General features: G+C 41.6%; 1 protein-coding gene across 10 annotated transcripts in view; it reads left to right on the top strand.

The window, feature by feature from the left end:
• Positions 1–22,971, top strand: part of ARHGAP26 (Rho GTPase activating protein 26) — a 519,366-nt gene that overhangs the window by 226,886 nt on the left and 269,509 nt on the right. The window lies entirely within an intron of this gene.

Raw genomic sequence — 22,971 nt, 5'->3', positions numbered from 1 at the left:
CTGCATGTGGGATATTTAGTTGCCGCATGCAGACTCTTAGTTGTGGCATGTGGGATCTAGTTCCCTGATCAGGGATCAAACCCGGGCCCCCTGCATTGGGAGCGTGGAGTCTTAGCCACTGAACCACCAGGGAAATCCCGGTAGCAGTGATTTTTAAGCACATGGAGTATGTAAAGTGCAGCTGCCATAGAAGAAACTGCGTGAGCCGCCACACGGCTTTAAGCAATGCTGTTTTTTTTCATGGCTGACACACTTCTGGGAGTGAGGAAATTAGGTTCTGTGCCTTGCCCTGATGCTGACTGCTTAACTTTCTTGGTATGAGCAAAACTATAAGTGAGCAATTTGCTACTTAAAATGCTGATACAGACGGCAATTTGCTCTTCCCAGATTTGAAGGGTTCTCTAAGTCCTAGAATCATTTTTAATTTCGTAACTTGTTTGGGTGATTGGATTGGCACTTTTTAACTGAGCTTAATGTAAACTGAGTCTAGGATGTGCATTGACAGAACTTTAAATGACTTTGGTTCATCATGTCATTCATCAGATGTTTATTGAATGCCAGCTGTGCACAAGGGCCTCTGGGATCTACAGGGATAAATCTGTCGCCTTGCCTTTATTTCAGAGTGGAAGTGATGCATGTGAGGTGTGAACACAGTGTTTTGAAATAGAAGAGATGATTTTAGACAAGGGATTTGAGGACAGCTTCGGAGAAGAGGCACATATAAGTAGGGCTTTGAAGGCCCTGCCTAGGCAGGGATGAATAGAAGGGATTTCTTGGCCAGAAATACAAGAACAAGGATTCTTAGAACAGCCTGGGGCAGATGTAGGAAATAGCCAGTTGTTGTGTGTAGCTGGGGCATGAGGTCGGGAAAGAGAAAATAGGAAGTAAGATAGAAATGTTGGGGCCAGCCTGCCAGAGGCCTCACATAGAAATTTGGACATTATACTGTCAGGGGTGATCTGACCATAAAGGTTTTGGAGCAGAAGCGATTTCAGAGCTTCGGCTACATGAAGGACGTGTTGGCAGGGGGAGGGCAAAAGTCAAACCAGTTTGAAGACATTCCAAGTAAGAGGTACTAACTCCCCAAAAGTAGTCTTGGGACTAAAAAGGAAGGAATGGATATGGTCATCACTTTGAAAACAAAATATAGTTGTCACTTGATTAGATGTGGGACTAAAAAGACAGAATTTTCAGCTTTTAGGTCCAAGTTACTGAGATTAAAGTGATGCCGTTAACCAAGACAATGATTATTAACTACTGAGCATTTTACTAAACATGTACTCTGTGCTGGGCACTATGCCAGCAGCTTTCCTGCTGATGTCTCATCCTTCGGTTTGGGTGGAATAATCCCTATTTAGTAGGTGGGACAGTGAGGCACAGAGAGGTGTCACAGCTAGAAAGGAGCAGAGTTGCTGTGTGAAAATAGGTTTGTGTATTCTTCTTCCTGTTAAATGGCCTTGTATCAGCCAACTGAAAATGAGTTCTAATTTAGCCGCTGTTCACAAGTTTTGAGGTGTTACTCCTCCCATTGTCTCAAGAAACCCTTCTTGGTGGTGAGAGGAGGAACAGATGTTGGGTTTGAGGTTCAGGGAAATTCCGAGATGGAGATGACCAGCAAGTAGTGAGAAATGGAGGTGTGCTCCTCAGAAAGCCAGGGCGAGGTTGGGGTTACATGTTTAGAGATGGGGAGCCATCTGCATAGAGGCATTTGTTAAAGCTGTGGAAATTTCCAGGTGTTGTGTGTGGAAAGAGATTAGGATAAGTAAAGAGAGCCAAGGAAGGAGCTTTGGGAATTTTTAGAGTAAGCCAAGGAACTCTCAAAGTATGCTGCTGGTGGAGTATGAATTGGAAAATCCATCCAAAACTTAGTAAGGTTGAACATGCACATACCCTACGATGATCCGTGTTGGAACGACTCGGCCCTGCTGTCGTAGCACAAAAGCAGCCACAGACAATCTGTGATTGAGCATAGCTGTTTTCAAAAAATCTTTACTTACAAAACACAGGGCTGACTGGGTGTGACCCTCCGGCTGTAGTTTGCTGACTCTGTTGCCAAGAAACTCACACATGAGTACAAAAGGAGACACGGAAAAAGGTTGTTTACTGCAGCGTGGTTTGTAATAGTGAAAAACTGAGAATAACCTGTATTGTTACGGATAAATAGATGATGGCTTATTAATGGCACACTTTACAGTGGATAAAATGAACAAACTTGATCTGCATGTATCAATGTGGATAAATCTTAAGAACATAATAGTAAGTGAAAAAGCAAGTTGCAAGATCAGATACGTGTATGGTATAAGCGTATGGTATAAGCTATTTATGTACATTTTAAAAACATAAAAGTAATGTCTGTGGACATGTGCACATGTAGTAGAAGTATTGAAACACTTGTAGGAATGGTACATACCATCTCTGGGGTAGGGGAAGAAAGGGACAGAGATAAGGTTAAGGGGCTATGATACTCAGTTTCTTTAAGATCTCAATTAGAAACAAATTTAGAAAACTGCTAATATCTGTTAAATCTGTATCGTGAGTCCCTGGGTGACTTTAGTCATTTTGTAGTTTTATTATGTATGCTCAAAATATTTCATGTATATGTGTGTGTATGTACATAACAGTTAATCCCTGTTATTCGCAGATTCTGTATTTGTGAATTCACCTACTTTCTAAAACTTCCTTGTACCCCAAAGTCAGTGCTTGTGGTGCTTTCACAGTCATTTGCAGATATGTGCAGAGCAAAGAAAAACTTCAGTTGCTTAACACACATGTTCCCAGCTGAGGGTGGACAAGGTGACCCTCTGGCTTCTTGTTTCAGCCCTCATACTGTAAGTAAGTGTTCTTTTCGCTATTTAGTACAACATATTTTGTGTTTTTGTGCTTTTTTGCTGGTGATTTCACTGTTTAAAATGGCCCCCTGCACAGTGCGAAAGGTGCCAACTACTGTTCCTAAGCAGAAGACGACTGTGATGTGCCTTACGGAGCAAACACGTGTTAGATGAGCTTCGTTCAGGCCTCAGTTACGGTCCTGTAGCCGTGAGTGCAATGGTGATGAATCAATGGTATATATTAGAGAAGGTGTTTTGAAACAGAAACACACATAATACAGGGTTCTGTATTGATCAGCTGATGAAAATATTGCGACCAGAGGCTCATAGGACCCTAACTCATGTTCCCTAGGAGCAGTGATTCAGGTTTGCTAATTGTAGTGACTTTAAAGAACATAATTACTGTGAATAATGAGAATCAACTGTGTGTGTAAATATGTATGTCTGTTTTATATTTATAATTATTTTATGTTTATGATGACTGCATTTGTGATGATTTTATATTCATATATAATGTTTGTGTACAAATCCCTTTTTATCCAAGTTAAGAAAGATTAGCTCAGGGCAGAGGAACCCGCAGAGTTGCCTGGGGAGCTGGGCCGGAAAGGTTCAGGCGAAGTGAACATTTAAAGGACACAGGCTATCAAGTGTATATCAGCCATATCAAGAGCTGCAGGAAAGGGCCCAGAAGTGGCTTTTGATTTGTGTTCACCTGCCATGCTCTCAAATTCAGGTCAGAAGTAAGGCATATCCTAATCTCTTATGTCCGCACCCTAGGGAGGGGATCCCAGCGGGCTTACCCTCCCAGTTGACTTTGGTGGCTGGCTGTGCTCGTAACTGAGCTTGGTGGCCCTGTGTATGGCGTGCTTTGGCGCTCTCTGCAGAAGAGCAAGGGAGGCTTGGGTTGGGTACTTTGTGCTTTTGATGTGAACACTGATAAAAACCCTTTCTTCCTGGTCAGCTTTAAACCATATTGTTCAGTAAGCCGAGCTGGCCTTTGATCAGCAGCCTTCCAACCCTGCCTCCTTTTCCTTTTCAGTCCTTACTTCCTGTTCCTCTAAACTTACAGGACCTCATTCTTAATTGTCAGCAAATTCCAATTTAACAGGTTGCTGATAAGATATAAGGTGCTACACTTCCATTGTAATGGGAAACCCTTAAAGTGAATGCTGTCTTGACATGAGCCCTTCAGGCCCAAAGAAATTTATTTTTGATGGTGGGATATTAAAAAGGTTAGGAAGTAAGGGAGTCTGGAATTTTTAAGCAGATCTATTTCCAGCTTCTCTTTTGGTGGATTAGGAAAATAAGATTCAGAAAGAGGGAGAGGCTTGATCAGGGTCACACAAGAAGTGAGTGGCTGGTCGAGACCACTCTACTTGTCGGCTCCCAGGCTCCCTGCCTATTCAGATCATAGTTTATAGGTAGCCATGTAGTTAGCTGTGTCCCTGAATATTAGCCTTGAGCGTATATATAGGTCTTTACAAAGTTCAGCATACTTGTCCTGAGCTGAGTGGGTAGGGAGCACATATCAGTTAATAGTGTGCAGACCCCCAGAGGTGATATGGATCAATTCCATGTGACAACTTTCTGGGGGTGGGGAGAAGGGGAGCAAGGCTGGTTAGGGCTACTTGGTCCTAAAATTTGTATTTTAAACCAGTGAGTTCCAAATCCGGGCTATGACTCAGAAGCAGCTGTAAATTATGTTTACAAACTAGGGGAACTAGGGAAATTAATTCAAGATGAATCATAAACTTAAACATAAAAGCTAAAACTATAAAGCTTCCAGGAGAAAGCACAGTACAAAATCTTTGCAATCTGGGGTTAGCATTGGTTTCTTAATAGGGATACAGAAAAGAATAGGCCTACCAAAAAATGAAAAATTTGACTTTACTAAAATTACAAACATGTGCTTATCAAAAGGCACCATTGAGAATGTCAATTGGCAAGACACAGAAGGGGAGAAAATATTGCAAAGCATACATCTGACAAAGGACTTATGTCCAGAATGTAGAGAGAGCTCATAGAACTCAGTAATAAAAGGAACAACTCAATTAAAAGGTGGGCAAAAGGCTTAAAGAGACACCTCATGAAAGAAGATTAAGAATGTCCAGTAAGCCCAAGAAAAAGTACTCAACACCACTGGTCATCAGGGAAATGCATCTTAAAACCATAATGAGATACTACTACATACCCACCAGAATGACTAAAATTAAAAGACTGACAATACCACGTGTTGGTGAGTATGTGGAGTGCTCAGAACTCTCATACATTATTGGTGAGAGTGTAAAACGAACATTTGGGAAGAGCTTGGCAGTTTCTTATTTAATAACAAATTTTAAAAGGCTGCCCCATAATCCAGCAATTCCAGTCCTAGATATTTACATGAGAGAAAATAAAAACATAGGGGTCCTCAAAAAGATTTACACAAAGACATTCAGAGCAGCTTTATTTATGATAGCCAAAGAGGGGGAACAGCCTAGGTGTCCATGAACAGGAGAATCAATAAACAGTGATATATTCAAGTAATAAAATATTACTCAGCAATAAAAAAGGCCCAAAAGTATTAATTAGGGCACAACATGGATAAATCTCAAAAATTTTATGTTGAGTGAAATAAAGCAGCCATAGAGAGTACATTCAGTATTATGCCATTTGTACGACGTTCTAGAACAGGGCAAAACTAATGGTGGGAGCAGATGAAAAATGCAACAGAAACAATGGTTGTGCGTGCATTGTGTGTGTTTTTGTGTGTGTATGGGGGGTAAGAGATGAAAAGAGGCTGAGAGAACTGGCCGAAGTGATGGAAAGTCCTCTACTTTTATAGGGGTTCAGGGCGCGTGCACATATGGCTTTGTCACCACTCCCTTAAGAATTGTGAATTTCGTTGTAGGTAACTTTTGCCTTACAAAGACTGATAAATGTTGAACCTTAGTAAATGACAAGCTTACTGAAGGGTTTAGATGAGAAGTCCTGATGTCTGCAACTTACTTTAAAATTTGTCGAAAGATAAGATGGATTGATGGATGAGCGAGAGATGGCCCAGATATGTGATAAGGCAAATGTAACAGTAATGCTAACAACTGTAGAATGGAGGGTCATTTTCCAAGGTCCCAACCTTACCGTTTACTTCCCATCACTGTGTGGGAAGCCCTGTGGAATCTTGGTAAACCTCCTCCCTTTCACACGGTGTGGAGATGAGGAGGGGCTCAGCCTAGTAACTTCTAACCTCTGTAAAACCAGAAAGAGATTCTAGAATCTGCTCTTCTACTTTGCAAACCCCACTCTGTTCCTTGGAGATTGTAGGAAAATACAGAGATTCCTCATGTCATAGAGCTAGGGATCCCCTTTCTGCAAGCTTCAGAGCAAGGAAATCAGAGTGACTATTCCCAGAAACCTTGCTGTGTATGCATGGGTTGGCATCGGGATTATTCCTAGATTTAGGATAGGACCTGCATCTGAGGGAGCTCGGCTTTGAGTCATCTATCTAGAAATGCAGTACTCTGACCTCGCAGTTGTCTGAGGCAAAGAAAGAAGTCACCTGTGTCTGTGTCGAATAAATTCACCACCTGCTTCACAAGGGACATTGTGAGGATTAATGAGATCAGTGTAAAAGACACTTGCCTTAAGTCCTCTGGAGGATAGAGGGACTGGAAGTCGAAAGGGGTAGGTTTTGTGCAGTGGACTCACCCTCTGGCTGTCCTTCCTCCTGGGCAGGTCCCTGCTCCGGCAGCAGGACCTCACATGCTCCTACTTTGGGATCATGTATACTGGACCGAGGAGTTTCTCATTTGCAGTTTCCCAAAGCAAAAAAAGAACAAGGTTCCTGCTTCTGTTGATGGCGCTGTGTCACTTTCCACCAGACACACAGAGAGAGACAGAGAGAGAGGGAGGAGCTGGGGGAGAGAGGAACACAGAAAGACATCCTCTGTTTAAGATTGCAGTCTTTGTCTGGGGGATGGGGAGGTGATCCCTCCTGTCCGCATGGAAACACCATGCTGATGGGCTAGTGGGTTCACACCCTTTTAATGTTACACGAGCACGAAGCAGGAAATGTTAAAGCCAGAAGACGCCCCCCATTATGAGCCAGCCACATTCCACATACATGTCACCTCACACGCTGTCTATTTAACTGTCATGCATTTGCTATCGAGTGAGCTTGTGTCCTTCCTGTTGCCTTTAAAATTTGCCTGCAATAGTTTTCTGTACATTACTTTTTCCTCTTTTGTGTCCAGTTTTTGTTTACACTGGCTGTGACTTCCGATCTTGGGTTGAAAGTTAGGCAAGTTGCTTATAGGGGTTTTCAGGACTTCTGAATATGAAATGCAAGGAATTGCATAATGTTGCAGAGTTTCCTCTTCTTGTTGCTTGCTTGTTACCCCAAATACAGTAGTTCCTTCTAGAATCTTGAAGGAATTTGGCAGGTCTCACTCGCTGATGATCTATTGTGGTCTCGAGAGTCAGTGTTATCCTGATTTGAGGTTGAGTTTTTCTTGAGGTCAAACAGTAAAACTTCCTGAATTATAACTATGACAACAGTGTTTGTATAGCATGCAATCGAAGTCCTGTGGGGGAGGAGAAGCGCTCACCCACAACATTCAGTGTTAGTAACCCCAGAACGTTTTGCTCGTGCTTAATTTACCGGGCCCGGAAATAGGTTAAAATAATTAGCCTACCCCTTCCCTGGATCCCTGGGTGGACCCTACCACCTGCATGCTCCAGGAGGAGCCGTTTCATACCTTTTCCCTTGAAATTCTATCAGCTTCGTTCGAGATTTCTCGTAGAGAAGGGCAGCAGTGCCAGCAACTCTCCAAGTAGAACGCTATAAGGATAATTTGCTTATCAAGGTCATCATGACCGGCTTCTGACCCACTGAGGAAGGACTCAGACAGAGAACGTGCATCCTGGGTCTTAAGCTCCTTTCCCTCAGTCAGGAGCGATTTCTGGGACTGAATATATGCCCAGCCCTGTCTGTGTTAGATGCTGGGTGGACCCCCATAGAAGTGTAAGACGGAACTGGCCACCGGGGATTTATTTGGAGATGAAAAAATAATGGGAAATGAAAAGCTGTGTCCCGAAGCATTCAATTCTATAGAGTGGCCTGTTAGAGCAGTGAGAGGTCAGAGAGAGGAGATGGCAGGGAGGTCTGCAGCCAGTAGGAAACCTTTGTGGAGGCAGAGGAAAGGGAGATGCCATTTTTGAGCACTTTCAGGCACTGTGAAACTATTTTTAATTCTCCCAATACTCCCACAAAGTATTATTACTTAGCTGTCCTTCATCATAAGAAAACAGACTCAGAAATGTTAAATAACCATCCAAAGGCACATAGCTAAAAAGGACCATGGAACCAGGCCCGCATGCCAAGTCTCCAGGGCCCTCAGCACACTCTGTCTACCTACTTTGCCTCAACCAACTCCATTTCCCCTTGTTCTGGAATCCATCCAAGTCTTGTACAGGTGAAAGGACAGACTAACAATAAATGAAACCTCAAATGAAGCTGAATGTGTCAGCCCAGGAATGCCTAGGGCCGCCTTCTGGACGAAATGGGGCTTAGCCCTTTGTGTGGGCATGACATTCAGTCAGTCTGCTTGCTTTAGTAGACCAGGAAGAGCTCTTAACTGTCGGTTATTTTCATCCAGCGGAAATCTGCCTTCCTGGGACTCCACCCTGACTTTCATCTCCATTCAGAGCAGTAAGTCTTCCCCTTCTTGGACATGACAGCTATTTGAAGACAGGTATTTGAAGACCAGTATTGTGATGTCTTGAAGGCTTCTCTTCTCCAGCCGGAGCTGTAGTTTAGGGCAACACATCTGGGAGGAGCTATGCGTCTGATAGATTAGAGCAGAGAGAAGAAGAGAGAGGGACCAGCGAGAATCGGGAGAAGGCCAATGTCGAGATCCAGATGAGAAGACAAAACCTGACCTCAAGCAGTAGGAAAAGAAATGGGGATGAGGGATAGATTCAGGATACATGATGGTGAGAAATCTTGTTACTGGACGGATATGTGAGGTAGGAGGAAGGGGGGAACTCAAGGATGAACGAATTTACTTTCTTTCCCCGTCTACTTTGTTGCTTATTTTTCTTTGTTCTTCATTCTAGAGTTCCCTATGAAGCTTAACTAGGCTTTTCTCTCGTGAGCTTTTTTGGTATTTGCCGTGGCTCTTGGCTGCAAGCAGTAGAAACACAAATTAAAGAAAAAAAAGATGTTTTGGTTCACTCATGGAAAGAGCAGGGATGACACTGAGCTGCATTCTGAGGCCCAGACAACGCCGTCAGAATCTGGTCTCCCTTCCTATCACAGCCCCACTTTCCTTTGGCCTGTCCTACTCAGGCTTTGCCTCTGTGGTGGCAGGGGTTGGCCACAAAAGCTCCAGGCATGTGTCCTACTCTCCTAGCAACATGACAAGACCTAGTTCCCTACAGTTGTGATAACAAGCGTTAAAAACAAGTCCTGTTCACTGCATTTGGCCTGAGGCAAATCACATGCACACGAGGATACCAGGTCTGGATCCCCTGGCCAAACCTGAAGATGGAGTTGGACTCAGCCCCAGCCCCTGGCAATAGCGTGGTGGGGTGGCTCCCAAGGAAAATGAGGGTGGAGTCCCTGGAAACAGAGGAACATGGATGCTGAGCAGAGGGAGCCAGGAGCACGTATTCTGAGCACTTGGCTTCCCCGCACTGTTACTGAGGAATTGTACAGGAGGTAAGCCCTTTATAGTCTTAGGTGCAAAGCAGCAGGCAATGCTTGAACTAATAGAACAGAAAGTGTGTTTTTCTATCCATCGTCATTGTCATAATTGTGAACAGCAAGTGGTCACTTTTACTCACTGGCTTGCTGGTGTGTTGCTGAGCAAGTCTTCAGGGGCCGTCAAGAGACTATCCAGTTGGCTTTGGGAGCACAGCTGCTTGTGCTGGGCCATTTTCCAAGAGACTGCCTTTGTCCTAAGGCGCCTCTGTTGCATGGGGGAGGGATCCTTGGTACCTTGAGCTACAGTGACCCCTTCCTGGTGACCCCATGGACTATTAGTAGCATTTGCTGTCAGTTGTTGGATGTAGAGCTAGCATTCAACGGTGTCCCATAGAAAATAAATGGCTGTATGAGGGATTCTCACAGCCTTGAGTCAAGCCAAATAAGATAAGTGTACTTTATCTTGTCTCGTAATAAGACCTGAATTGTGTATTTCCCTTTCTCTCTAAGGTAAAGATTCCTAGAGAATTTGCCAGGTGTTTAGAAGAATGAGATATACCCACCTGGAAATGATAGATCTGGCTTACTTCTTCTGTCTGATGGATGCATCAATGCATCGTCCTCCTTGCTTCAACATGAGGATTTTTTTTTTTTTTAATTTTCCATCTCTCTTTTATTCCTCTACCCACAAACTGTTCATCCAAACAATACTTACTGAGTGGTCTGCTCTATTCCAGTTACTAAACCTCTTTGCATGTAATTCTGCAGGGCAAGAGCAAGGTCTTCATGTTTGTTCAGGAACAGGTCATTGGGAAGAGCCATCAGATATATTTTTATTGGTTTCATTTTCAAAAGGGCCTCCCTAAGACAGCAAATGCAATACCGGTAGCAGTGGAAAAGGCAAGGCAGAGGACGCGTAGCCAGGTGAGAATTAGAAAAGCAGCAGCAGCCACTTTACTTCCTTCTGTGGAGCACCTTCTGTTACTCGGGCTGTGGTGACAAGAGGCCTGTTTCTAATGGGAGAAGGAGAAACCAATACCCAGCTCCCCAGCTCTGAACCTTCGAGTTGAGACATATCCTCATTTACTCCAAGCTCTTCAAACTGGTTTTATCCCCACAGGCTGAAGATTCAAACAATTAGTTTTTTTTCCATTATGGTTTATTACAGGATACTGAATATAGTTCCCTGTGCTATACAGTAGGACCTTGTTGTTTATCTGTTTTTTTTTTTTTTTTTTGCGGTACACGGGCCTCTCACTGCTGTGGCCTCTCCCCCTGCGGAGCGCAGGCCCAGCGGCCATGGCCCACGGGCACAGCCGCTCCGCGGCATGTGGGATCTTCCCGGACCGGGGCACGAACCCGTGTCCCCTACATTGGCAGGCGGACTCTCAACCACTGCGCCACCAGGGAAGCCCTATCTGTTTTATATATAGTAGTTTGTATCTGCTCATCACAGACTCCCAACTTACCCCCCTCACCCCCTTTCCCCTTTGTTAACTATAAGTTTGTTCTCTATGTCTGAGTCTATTTCTGTTTCGTGAGTAACTTCATTTGTTTCATATTTTAGGTTCCACATGTATGTGATATCACATGGTATTTGTTTCTGCCTTACTTAACTTAGAATGATAATCTCTAGGTCCATCCATGTTGCTACAAATGGCATTATTTCATTCTTTTTTATGACTGAGTAATATTCCATTGTATATATGTACCACATCTTCTTATCCATTCATCTGTCGAAAAACATTAGGTTGCTTCCACGTCTTGGCTATTGTAAATAATGCTGCCATGAACCTTGGGGTGCAAGTATCTTTTCAAATTATAGTTTTATCTGGATATATGCCCAGGAGTGGGATTGCTGTATCATATGGCAACTCTATTCTTAGTTTTTGAAGGAACTTGCATACTGTTTTCCGTAGTGGCTACACCAATTTACATTCCCACCAACATGTCAGGAGGATTCCCCTTTCTCCACACCTTCCCCAGCATTTGTTCTTTGTGGGTTTTTTAATGATGGCCATTCTGATTGGTGTGAGTTGGTACCTCATTGTAGTTTTTATTTACATTTCTCTAATAATCAGTTATGTTAAGCACCTTTTCATGTGCCTATGGGCCATCTGTATGTCTTCTTTGGAGAAATGTCTGTTTAGGTCTTCTGCCCATTTTTTTTATTGGGTTGTTTGTTTTTTTTTTACTGAGTTTGTATGAGCTGTTTGTATATTTTGGAAATTAAGCCCTTGTTGGTCACAAATATTTTCTCTCAGTCCGTAGATTTGTCTTTTCGTTTTGTTGATGGTTTCCTCTGCTGTGCAAAAGCTTGTAAGTTTGATTAGGTCCCATTTGTTTATTTTTGCTTTTATTTCGATTGCCTTGGGAGACTGACCTAAGAAAACATTGGTACAATTTATGTTGGAGAATGTTTTCCCTATGTTCTCTTCTAGGAGTTTTATGGTGTCATGTCTTGTATTTCAAACAGTTCATTCTTGAAAGCTTTTCTAACTGTGGCCTGTGGACCACCATGAGAAGAGAGGGCCTCCTCGATCCAAAAATTCATGTCTGTGATTGGTTGGTGTTGCACAGGCCAAGGGTGTCTTACTGGTAACTTCTGGTGGGTGTTACTAAAAGATCCTACATTAATCCTGTTTAATAGAGCTTGCTTAGTATTCGAATGTGGTGCTCTACTCAAAACTCTGCCTACCACACAGTCCTGGACAAAGCTGTCAGTTCTCTCTGTCTGTGCTCTTAGCTTTTTTTTTGAATTTTATTTAATTTATTTTTTTATACAGCAGGTTCTTATTAGCTATCCACTCTACACATATTAGTATATATATGTCAATCCCAATCTCCCAGTTCATCACACCACCAACACCCCTGCAATTCTCAGCTTGGTGTCCATACGTTTGTTCTCTACATCTGTGTCTCAATTTCTGCCCTGCAAACTGGTTAACCTGTACCATTTTTCTAGGCTCCACATATATGTGTTAATATTCAATATTTGTTTTTCTCTTTCTGACTTACTTCACTCTGTATGACAATCTCTAGATCCATCCACATCTCTACAAATGACCCAATTTCGTTACTTTTTATGGCTGAGTAATATTCCATTGTATGAATGCACCACTTCTTCTTTATCCATTTGTCTGTCGATGAGCATTTAGGTTGCTTCCATGACCTGGCTAGTGCAAATAGTGCTGCAGTGAACATTGGGGTGCATGTGTCTTTTTGAATTATGTTTTCCTCTGGGTATATGCCCAGTAGTGGGATTGCTGGGTCACATGGTAATTCTATTTTTAGTTTTTTAAGGAACCTCCATACTGTTCTCCACAGTGGCTGCATCAATTTACATTCCCACCAACAGTGCAAGAGGGTTCCCTTTTCTCCACACCCTCTCCAGCATTTGTTGTTTGTAGATTTTCTAATGATGCCCATTCTAACTGGTGTGAGGTGATACCTCATTGTAGTTTTGATTTGCATTTCTCTAATGATTACTGATGTTGACCAGCTTTTCATGTGCTTCTTGACCATCTGTTTCTCTTCATTGGAGAAAAGTCTATTTAGGTCTTCTGCCCATTTTTGGATTGGGTTGTTTGTTTTTTTAATATTGAGCTGCATGAGCTGTGTATATATTTTGGAGATTAATTAATGGACAAAGTGTCCATTGATTCATTTGCAAATATTTTCTCCCATTCTGAGGGTTGTCTTTTCATCTTGTTTATGGTTTCCTTTGCTGTGCAAAAGCTTTTAAGTATCATTAGGTCCCATTTGCTTATTTTAGTTTTCGTTTCCATTACTATAGGAGGTGGATCAAAAAAGATCTTGCTGTGATTTATGTCAAAGATTGTTCTTCCTATGTTTTCCTCTAAGAGTGTTGAGGCGTCCAGTCTTAAATTTAGGTCTCTAATCCATTTTGAGTTTATTTCTATGTATGGTGTTAGGGAGTATGGTGTTAGGGAGTGTTCTAATTTCATTCTTTTACATGTAGCTGTCCAGTTTACATGTAGCTGTCCAGTTTTCCCAGCACCACTTATTGAAGGGACTGTCATTTCTCCATTGTATATCCTTGCCTCCTTTGGCATAGATTAGTTGACCCTAGGTGCGTGGGTTTATCTCTGGGCTTTCAATCCTGTTCCATTGATCTATATTTCTGTTTTTGTGCCAGTACCATATTGTCTTGATTACTGTAGCTTTGTAGTATAGTCTGAAGTCAGGGAGTCTGATTCCTCCAGCTCTGTTTTTTTCATGTGCTTCTTGGCCATCTGTTTGTCTTTGTTGGAGAAAAGTCTGTTTAGGTCTTCTGCCCATTTTTGGATTGGGTTGTTTGTTTTTTTTAATATTGAGCTGCATGAGCTGTGAGCTCAAGATTGCTTTGGCTATTTGGGGTCTTTTGTGTCCCCATACACATTTTAAGATTTTTTTTTTCTAGTTCTGTAAAAAATGCCACTGGTAATTTGATAGGGATTGCATTGAATCTGTAGATTGTTTTGGGTAGTATAGTCATTTTCATATTATTGATTCTTCCAATCCAAGAACATGGTATATCTCTCCATCTGTTGGTATCATCGTTAATTTTTTTCATCAGTATCTTATAGTTTTCTGCATACAGGTCTTTTGTCTCCCTAGGTAGGTTTATTCCTAGGTATTTTATTCTTTTTGTTGCAGTGGTAAATGGGAGTGTTTCCTGACTTTCTGTTTCAGATTTTTCATCATTAGTGTATAGGAATGCAAGAGATTTCTGTGCATTAATTTTGTATCCTGCAACTTTACCAAATTCATTGATTAGCTTTAGTAGTTTTCTGTTGATATATTTAGGATTCTCTATGTATAGTATCATGTCATCTGCAAACAGTGACAGTTTTACTTCTTCTTTTCCTATTTGCATTCCTTTTATTTCTTTTTCTTCTCTGATTGCCGTGGCTAGGACTTCCAAAACTATGTTGAATAATAGTGGCAGGAGTGGACATCCTTGCCTTGTTCCTGATCTTAGAGGAAATGCTTTCAGTTTTTCACCGTTGAGAATGATGTTTGCTGTGGGTTTGTCGTATTTGGCCTTTATTATGTTGAGGTAGGTTCCCTCTATGCCCACTTTCTGGAGAGTTTTTACTATAAATAGGTGTTGAATCTTGTCAAACGCTTTTTCTACATCTATTGAGATGATCATATGGTTTTTATCCTTCAATTTGTTAATAATGGTGTATCACATTGATTGATTTGCGTATATTGAAGAATCCTTGAATCCCTGGCATAAATCCCACTTGATCATGGTGTATGATCCTTTTAATATGTTGTTGGATTCTGTTTGCTAGTATTTTGTTGAGGGTTTTTGCATCTATATTCATCAGTGATATTGGTCTATAATTTTCTTTTTTTATAGTATCTTTGTCTCATTTTGGTATCAGGGTGATGGTGGCCTCATAAAATGAGTTTGGGAATGTTCCTTCCTCTGTAATTTTTGGGAAGAGTTTGAGAAGGACAGGTGTTAGCTCTTCTCTAAATGTTTGATAGAAGTCACCTGTGAAGCCATCTGCTCCTGGACAGTTGTTTGTTGGAAATTTTTAACCACAATTTCAATTTCATTACTTGTGATTGGTCTGTTCATATTTTCTATTTCTTCCCGGTTCAGTCTTGGAAGGTTATACCTTTCTAAGAATTTGTCCATTTCTTCCAAGTTGTCCATTGTATTGGCATAGAGTTACTTGTAGTAGTCTCTTAGGATGCTTTGTATTTCTGCGGTGTCTGTTGTAACTTCTTTTTCATTTCTAATTTTATTGATTTGAGTCCTCTCTGTCTTTTTCTTGATGAGTCTGGCGGTTTATCGATTTTGCTTCTCTTCTCAAAGAACTGGCTTTTAGTTTTATTGATCCTTGCTATTGTTTCTATTTCATTTATTTCTGCTCTGATCTTTATGATTTCTTTCCTTCTGCTAACTTTGGGTTTTGTTTTTTCTTCTTTCTCTAGTTCCTTTAGGTGTAAAGTTAGATGGTTTATTTGAGATTTTTCTTGTTTCTTGAGGTAGGCTTGTATTGCTATAAACTTCTCTCTTAGAACTGCTTTTGCTGCATCCCATAGGTTTTGGATCGTCATGTTTTAGTTGTCATTTGTCTCTAGGTAATTTTTGATTTCCTCTTTGATTTCTTCAGTGATCTCTTGGTTATTTAGTAGCTTATTGTTTAGCCTCCATGTGTTTGTGTTTCTTTACGTTTTTTTCCCTGTAATTGATTTCTGATCTCATAGCGTTGTGGTCAGAAAAGATGCTTGATATGACTTCAGTTCTCTTAAATTTAGTAAGGCTTGATTTGTGATCCATGTTGTGATCTATCCTGGAGAATGTGCTGTGTGCACTTGAGAAGAAAGTGTAATCTGCTGTTTTCGGATGGAAAGTCCTATAAATATCAATTAAAGCTAGCTGGTCTATTGTGTCATTTAAAGCTTGTGTTTCCTTGTTAATTTTCTGTTTGGATGATCTATCCATTGGTGTTAATGTGGTGTTAAAAAGTCCCCCACTATTATTGTGTTACTGTTGCTTTCCTCTTTTATAGCTGTTAGCAGTTTCCTTATGTATTGAGGTGCTCCTATTTTGGGTGCATATATATTTATAATTGTTATATCTTCTTCTTGGATTGATCCCTTGATCATTATGTTGTGTCCTGTCCTTCCTTGTCTCTTGTAACATTCTTTATTTTAAAGTCTATTTTATCTGATATGAGTATTGCTACTCCAGCTTTCTTTTGATATCCATTTGCATGAAATATCTTTTTCCATCCCCTCACTTTCAGTCTCTGTGTGTCCCTAGGTCTGAAGTGCTTCTCTTGTAGACAGCATATATATGGGTCTTGTTTTTGTCTCCATTCAGCGAGCCTGTGTCTTTTGGTTGGAGCATTTAATCCATTCACATTTAAGGTAATTATTGATATGTCTGTTCCTATTACCATTTTCTTAATTGTTATGGGTTTGTTTTTGTAGGTCCTTTTCTTCTGTGGTGTTTCCCACTTAGAGAAGTTCCTTTAGCATTTGTTGTAGAGCTGGTTTGGTGGTGCTGAATTCTCTTAGCTTTTGCTTGTCTGTAAAGCTTTTGATTTCTCCGTCAAATCTGAATGAGATCCTTGCTGGGTAGAGTAATCTTGGTTGTAGGTTCTTCTCCTTCATCACTTTATATATGTCTTGCCACTCCCTTCTGGCTTGTAGAGTTTCTGCTGAGAAATCAGCTGTTAACCTTATGGGTGTTCCCTTGTATGTTATTTGTCATTTTTCCCTTGTTGCTTTCAATAATTTTTCTTTGTCCTTATTTTTTGTCAATTTGATTACTGTGTGTCTCGGCATGTGTCTCCTTAGGTTTATCCTCCTGGGACTCTGCACTTCCTGGACTTGGGTGGCTATTTCCTTTCCCATGTTAGGGAAGTTTTCGACTATAATCTCCTCACATATTTTCTCGGGTCATTTCTCTCTCTCTTCTCCTTCTGGGACCCCTATAATGCAAATGTTGTTGCATTTAATGTTGTCCCAGAGGTCTCTTAGGCTGTCTTCATTTCTTTTCATTCTGTTTTCTTTATTCTGTTTTATGTCAGTGGATTCCACCGTTCTGTCTTCCAGGTCACTTAACCATTCTTCTGCCTCAGGTATTCTGCTATTGATCCGTTCTAGTTTATTTTTCATTTCAGTTATTGTATAGTTCACTCTGTTTGTTCTTTAATTCTTCTAGGTGTTTGTTCTTTAATTCTTCTAGGTGTTTGTTAAACATTTCTTGCATCTTCTCAATCTTTGCCTCCATTCTTTTTCCGAGGTCCTGGATCATCTTTACTACCATTATTCTGAATTCTTTTTCTGGAAGGTTGCCTGTCTCCACTTCATTTAGTTGTTTACCTTGGGTTTTATCTTGTTCCTTCATCTGGTAGATCGTCCTCTGCCTTTTCATTTTGTCTGTTTTCCTGTGAATATGGTTTCTGTTCCACAGGCTGCAGGATTGTAGTTCTTACTTCTGCTGTCTGCCCTCTGTGCACTCTTTGCTTGACGGGTGTTTTTTGGGTATCCCAAAGTGTCTCAAGCTGGTTGTGGTTTTCAGTTACTGCTATACTTGTATTAATGGAAGTTTGTAGAATTACTGTTATGTTTAAATTGGGTGGAAATTCTGTTCTTACATATTGGTTGTGTTGTTATGATTTTAATTACTGCTTAGCTTCTTTTGAGTTCCTTGTTGGTCACCAAGCTTTTTTTTCCTTTGGAAAGTGGGACTGGGTGGGGAAGGCCTATGAAGTTGTGGTTCAATACAGATCTGGTCTAGAAGACGCTGCCACTTGTTGGCTTTGTACCCTTTGGAAAGTCATTTAGCCTACAAGATGGTGTGAAGCGGAGGCAGTGGTAGTACCCCATCAGCTGGAGTATGATATAAAATAATTCATGTAAATGCTGAGTATGATGCCTGGCACATAATCGGTCGTGGATAAGTGATTGTGGTGAGTAGTTACTTTTATATTTAACTGCCATTTAAGAAAACATTGAGAACTCTTGCTAAAGTTGACGTTAGATTTTATGCTTTCTGTTAAGCCTTTAATTAGTTTCATTTGGTTAAATTTCAATGCTAATGAGGCCAATGTCACTGTATCCCTCAAACCACATACCCATCCTTAGCCGTTTATCCCGTAGGGGATAAGTATTGATATGAAGAGAAGGAAAGAGGAGGATTTGGTGATGTCATGTATGGCACTCGGTAAGTGCTGGGTAAACGAAGCCATTCCCACTTAGTGCTATTCCTATGCCAACATCTGGCCTGGTAATGGTGATGAAGGGTCATCTTCACAGAATGCTCTGTGGGCCACAGAATTTGTATTCTGCTCTCTGTGTTAAATGTTTTCTATTTATTCTCTTATTTGATTTTCACAGTGACCCTAAGAGATAGGGAACATTAATGTCCCTATTTTACACTAGCAAAGACTGAGGTTTAGAATTGTGAAGTGATTGGACTGTATAGCCACTAACTGGTAGATCTGGACTTTCAACCTAAGCAGCATATAAGCACAAATCTGCTACCCCTGACAAACAGTTTAAAAGAGCAAGTCCTAGTGATGGTGGATCCATTGTGTCGCATAGAGAGGAGGGACAAAAATTATATCTGATGGTGTAGAACCAGCTTGGGCAGTGTTTTGGGGTGTGGGCACGTAGCTCTGTTTTGTGTGTTCCCACATGTGTGCATCCAAGGAACAAGCCGGTGGGAGGGGTTTAGATATTCCAGGCTACTTGGAAGAGACCTCTGGGAATGACAAAGCTTAGGTGTGAATTCAAGTGCAGTTGAAAAATGAGCAACAGATTTTAGTGAATTTGCCCATGAATCTGTTTCTCCAACACTTTCATTTTGTGCTGATTTTGATCCAAAGCGTGATGTAGCCAAGTGCTAATGCAGCTGTGTGTCAGAGGGAGAAGTGAGATTGCTTTTTCTACTTATTGCTCTATTTATGCCTTTAATTTATAAGTTTAAAAAAATTTCCTTTCTGTGCTTTCTTGGTAAGGCCTGGATAATGGTAATAAAGGACACCCGTGGAAAAATTCTGGGAACCCAAATGACTCTGTATTCTCTCTTAATTCTCTAGGGACACGTAAATTGAATTGGCTCAGCAGTGAACAGAATTGATTGCAAAATCACGTCTTAGTGCAGAGGGAGCATATGAAAGCTTTCCTCACCCTCCTTTGATTTAATTACATTGTACTCCCATCATAGCTTCTGGGTGAGGACTCATAGAATTGCAGTACCCTGTGATTTGTATCAAAGACCTACTTTCCTGCCCTGGTGTTTATCTTCAGAATCGAGCCCTGTGGTTCAAAGAATATGAAGTGTTACTTCTGTGTTAGGTGCCAGCTGGTCACGTGGGTTAGTGGTGAATGCTTCAGGCTGGAATCAAAGGCCATTCCCAGTTTCATTTTCTCTCCGACTCGTGGCAGATTCTTTCTTCCAGTGACTCACCTTCCCTAGCTGCACAGACATCTCATCACCTTTAGCGTCGTCGTCATCATCATCATCATCATGTCTTATGTATCACGTGGTTAGTGGTTAAGAGCTTGGGCTTTGGAGACAGACTGTAGGAGTTTCTGTCTGGATTCTGCCCAATTCCAGCTGCCTGACCTTGGGCAAGTGACCTAACCTCTCTAATGCCTCAGTTTTCTCATCTATATGTCAGGAATAATTAGGTTGGTGTGAGGACTAAACAAGATAAATGCACATAGAGTGCTCAGAGTGGTGTCTGACACATAATAAGGCTTTTGTCACCATCGTTTGTATTAATCCGTTATTGCTGTTGTAATTATTTTATAATGAATCTCAGATGGACCCTGATAACATAAAGTAAACGTATGTAATCTCTGGAAACATGCACTTGAAAACAAGCGTTCATTGGTATGGATATTTAACAAATTCTCATGCACAGTGTTCAGGAGAAACTAGTGCATCCCTGAATGAAAGTACTATAGAAAGCCAGAGGGCTCAGAGACTTGCACGTGGCCAGGTCTTAGAGTACTCTGGCTAAGCGGGATGGTTAGACTTTAGCTTAAGTTGGGTTGTTGAAACTGTGTATTAACTGATTTATTCTTCCTAGGAGCCATAATTCAGGAATTGTTGAGGGACTCATGTCCCCTTGAATTGATCCTGGAGATTTGAGTTCTGTCCTTTTAAGACAAAGGCTCTTGAGAGGCTTACTTGAAGGCATACAAACCTAAGATAACTCTACTAATCAATCCTAAGACAGAAGCCACTGCCAAAGAGACCTTTTATTTTAGGAAATTGCCCTTGTCTCTGAACCTCAGTCTGACATTAGTGGGCTACTATGAGATCTAAAGAAGGTTTCTCCAGAACAGACTGAGCATTTCTAAAGGGCAAATCGCATGCCCTCTGCTTCTGCCAGAATGGAAGGTATTTACAAACCATAGGCTACTGGTATGGCTTGGTAGTTGTGTGCATTTGCCACTGCCTGGAAAAGTAAATGACAGTTGGAACATCCCTACAACGGCAAGATAGACTAGTACACCACCTTCCAGCTTTGTGTCCTTGGACAAACTATGTAGCCTCTCTGGGCCTCAGGTTCCATACCTGTAAAATGGGAATAACACTAGTACCTAACCCACAAGGCTGTTAAAAAGATTTGATGATGTCACGTATGGCACTTGGTAAGTGCTGGGTAAACAAAGCCGTTGCCCCTTAGTGCTGTTCCCACGCCAGCATCTGGCCCGTGTGATGGTGAGGCTGTTCCCCCACCCCGGGCCTTCCTTGTTGGGCCATGTAGTCACGCAGTCCTGGCAGGCATGGTTTGTTAGCTTCATTTCAAACTCATTCTCCTTGGCTCATTTACCCAAACCAGACAGAGATTAATGGCCTGGCCTCGGAGGATCGGGCGGCACATGTTCCTGGTGCCTTTGGCTCATTGATATCGCCTCTCTGATTTGAGGAATGCCTGGGTGTTCCGGGACTGGGCCTCCTGAGCCCCAGGAAACATTAAAAGAAAGTAATTTGCTGCAAATTCACCTCCTAGTTAAGGAGGGCTGAAAGCCCTGTATTTTGTTGTTCCTTCTGGATTTTGCCATTTAGAAACAGGAGCAGGTTTCTCTGGGATAGGAAGTTTGAATTTAATGGGAGACATGAAGTGAGCAGGGATGGCTGGAAAACATACTTGCCCAAATATTGTCTCTTCCCCTGTGTTTCCCTCACCTACCTGTCCAATTTCAGTGCATGCCATCGACCGGGAATGGCTGGTCCTCGCTATTACGAGGCTACTCACTTTGCTCTGCAGGATTGTGCCGCTGCCTCTCTCTTTGCCACATCCTCATCTCCTGCCCTTCTCTGTTGTGCACTAGTTGCCAAGTGCACTGGCCTTCCTCCCTCCAAAAGGCCATACCAGGGCTTCCCTGGTGGCGCAGTGGTTGAGAGTCCGCCTGCCAATGCAGGGGACGCGGGTTTGTGCCCCGGTCCGGGAAGATCCCACATGCCGCGGAGCGGCTGGGCCCGTGAGCCATGGCCGCTGAGCCTGCGCGTCCGGAGCCTGTGCTCCGCAACGGGAGAGGCCGCAGCAGTGAGAGGCCGGCGTACCGCAATAAAAAATAAAAAGGCCATACCAGGATTACAGTCTTTTGACTCCTTTTATGCATATAAACTGATGCCTTTTCATTCATCAGACAATAATGCTTGAAGTTCAGAAACCCCTTTATTCTCATCTTTCTGACCTTCAGTAAGTGCCTGTGTGTCTTTGTAGTCTTCTTCAGGAAATGAATAATGATCATAATAAAATGGAGTGGTTTGTTAAATTATCTGTTTGATAATTCAAAGACCTTCTTGGCTGACTCCTTCAGTTTATAGATGGGGCAGTAGAGACCTGCAGACGGTGAGAAACTTACCCAGTGACACAAGGCAATCGGGGGGCTGTGTTGGAACTATTGCCCAGCTCTTGACCAGCATCTCACCCATATTTCCTAGCAGGTAAAAAGTCCCCTTAGGGTCTCATGGCTCTTTTTTCAGAGATGCTTGGCTCTGTTCCTCAAAGGGTTAAATAAGTGGCTCTCAACCAACAGTGGCCATCACAATGATTTGGAATATCCTTATTTATTTATTTTTTTTAAGTTATGACCAGTTTCATGCTGTGCCTTTTCATACCTACAGAATCATAAGCACCAAAGAAAGATTTGGGCACTATGATTTTTTTTCTAAAGCAGAGGCTTTATTATCTTATTTAATAATGTCAGCATATCAGAGATTCGCAAACTATGGCCCACAGGCCAAATCCAGCTCACCACCTATTTTTGTATGGCCCATGAGCTCAACATGGTATTTACAGATGAACATTTGCAATTGACTTGATGATGAGAAACATTTTGAACTCTATTTAAGCTAAATGTTATCCTTTCTCTATAAAAAATTCTATTCTTCTGATTAGTCAGTCTGTATTTCAAAAAATTGTACTCCTTGGAAAAGATACTCCAAGTGGTTGTACTGACCACTCTTGCTTGAGAACCAGTTCTTTAACCCCTGGGTGAGCCAAGCCAAGCATCCCTGAAAAGAGCCATGAAACCCTGATTTTCGCCTGCTAGGAATATTATACCTGTATCTCAAAAACTTACTATGTTTTGAATTTTGTCAAGAAAAAATTGTGGAAATTTGTCTTCTCTCTTGTTTTACAAGTACCTGTATAATATCATTGATTTGACTTTTGCCTCCTGGCCTGCAAAACCTAAAATATTTACCAACCTGTCCTTTACAAGAAAAAGCTTGCCAACTCTTTCAGTGTGTCATTGTTTTTTATTGGGGTACATTCCCTTTTATGAATTCTATAATCATTAAAGGGTTTTCTATTGTAAAAGTAATATATTCTCCTTATAACATTCAAATTTATGGAAGTATTTGAAGTAAAAAATGATTGGTCTCATTCCCCAGTGTTAGCACTTAAGAGTTTGTAATGTATCTCTGTCCAGACTTTGCCACGTACTAGCTGT

The sequence above is a fragment of the Phocoena sinus genome, chromosome 3 (genome assembly GCF_008692025.1).
Source record: "Phocoena sinus isolate mPhoSin1 chromosome 3, mPhoSin1.pri, whole genome shotgun sequence".
Lineage (NCBI taxonomy): Eukaryota > Metazoa > Chordata > Mammalia > Artiodactyla > Phocoenidae > Phocoena > Phocoena sinus.
The sequence above is the reverse complement of the archived record's forward strand: the minus strand, read 5'-3'. Positions and strand labels throughout refer to the sequence as shown.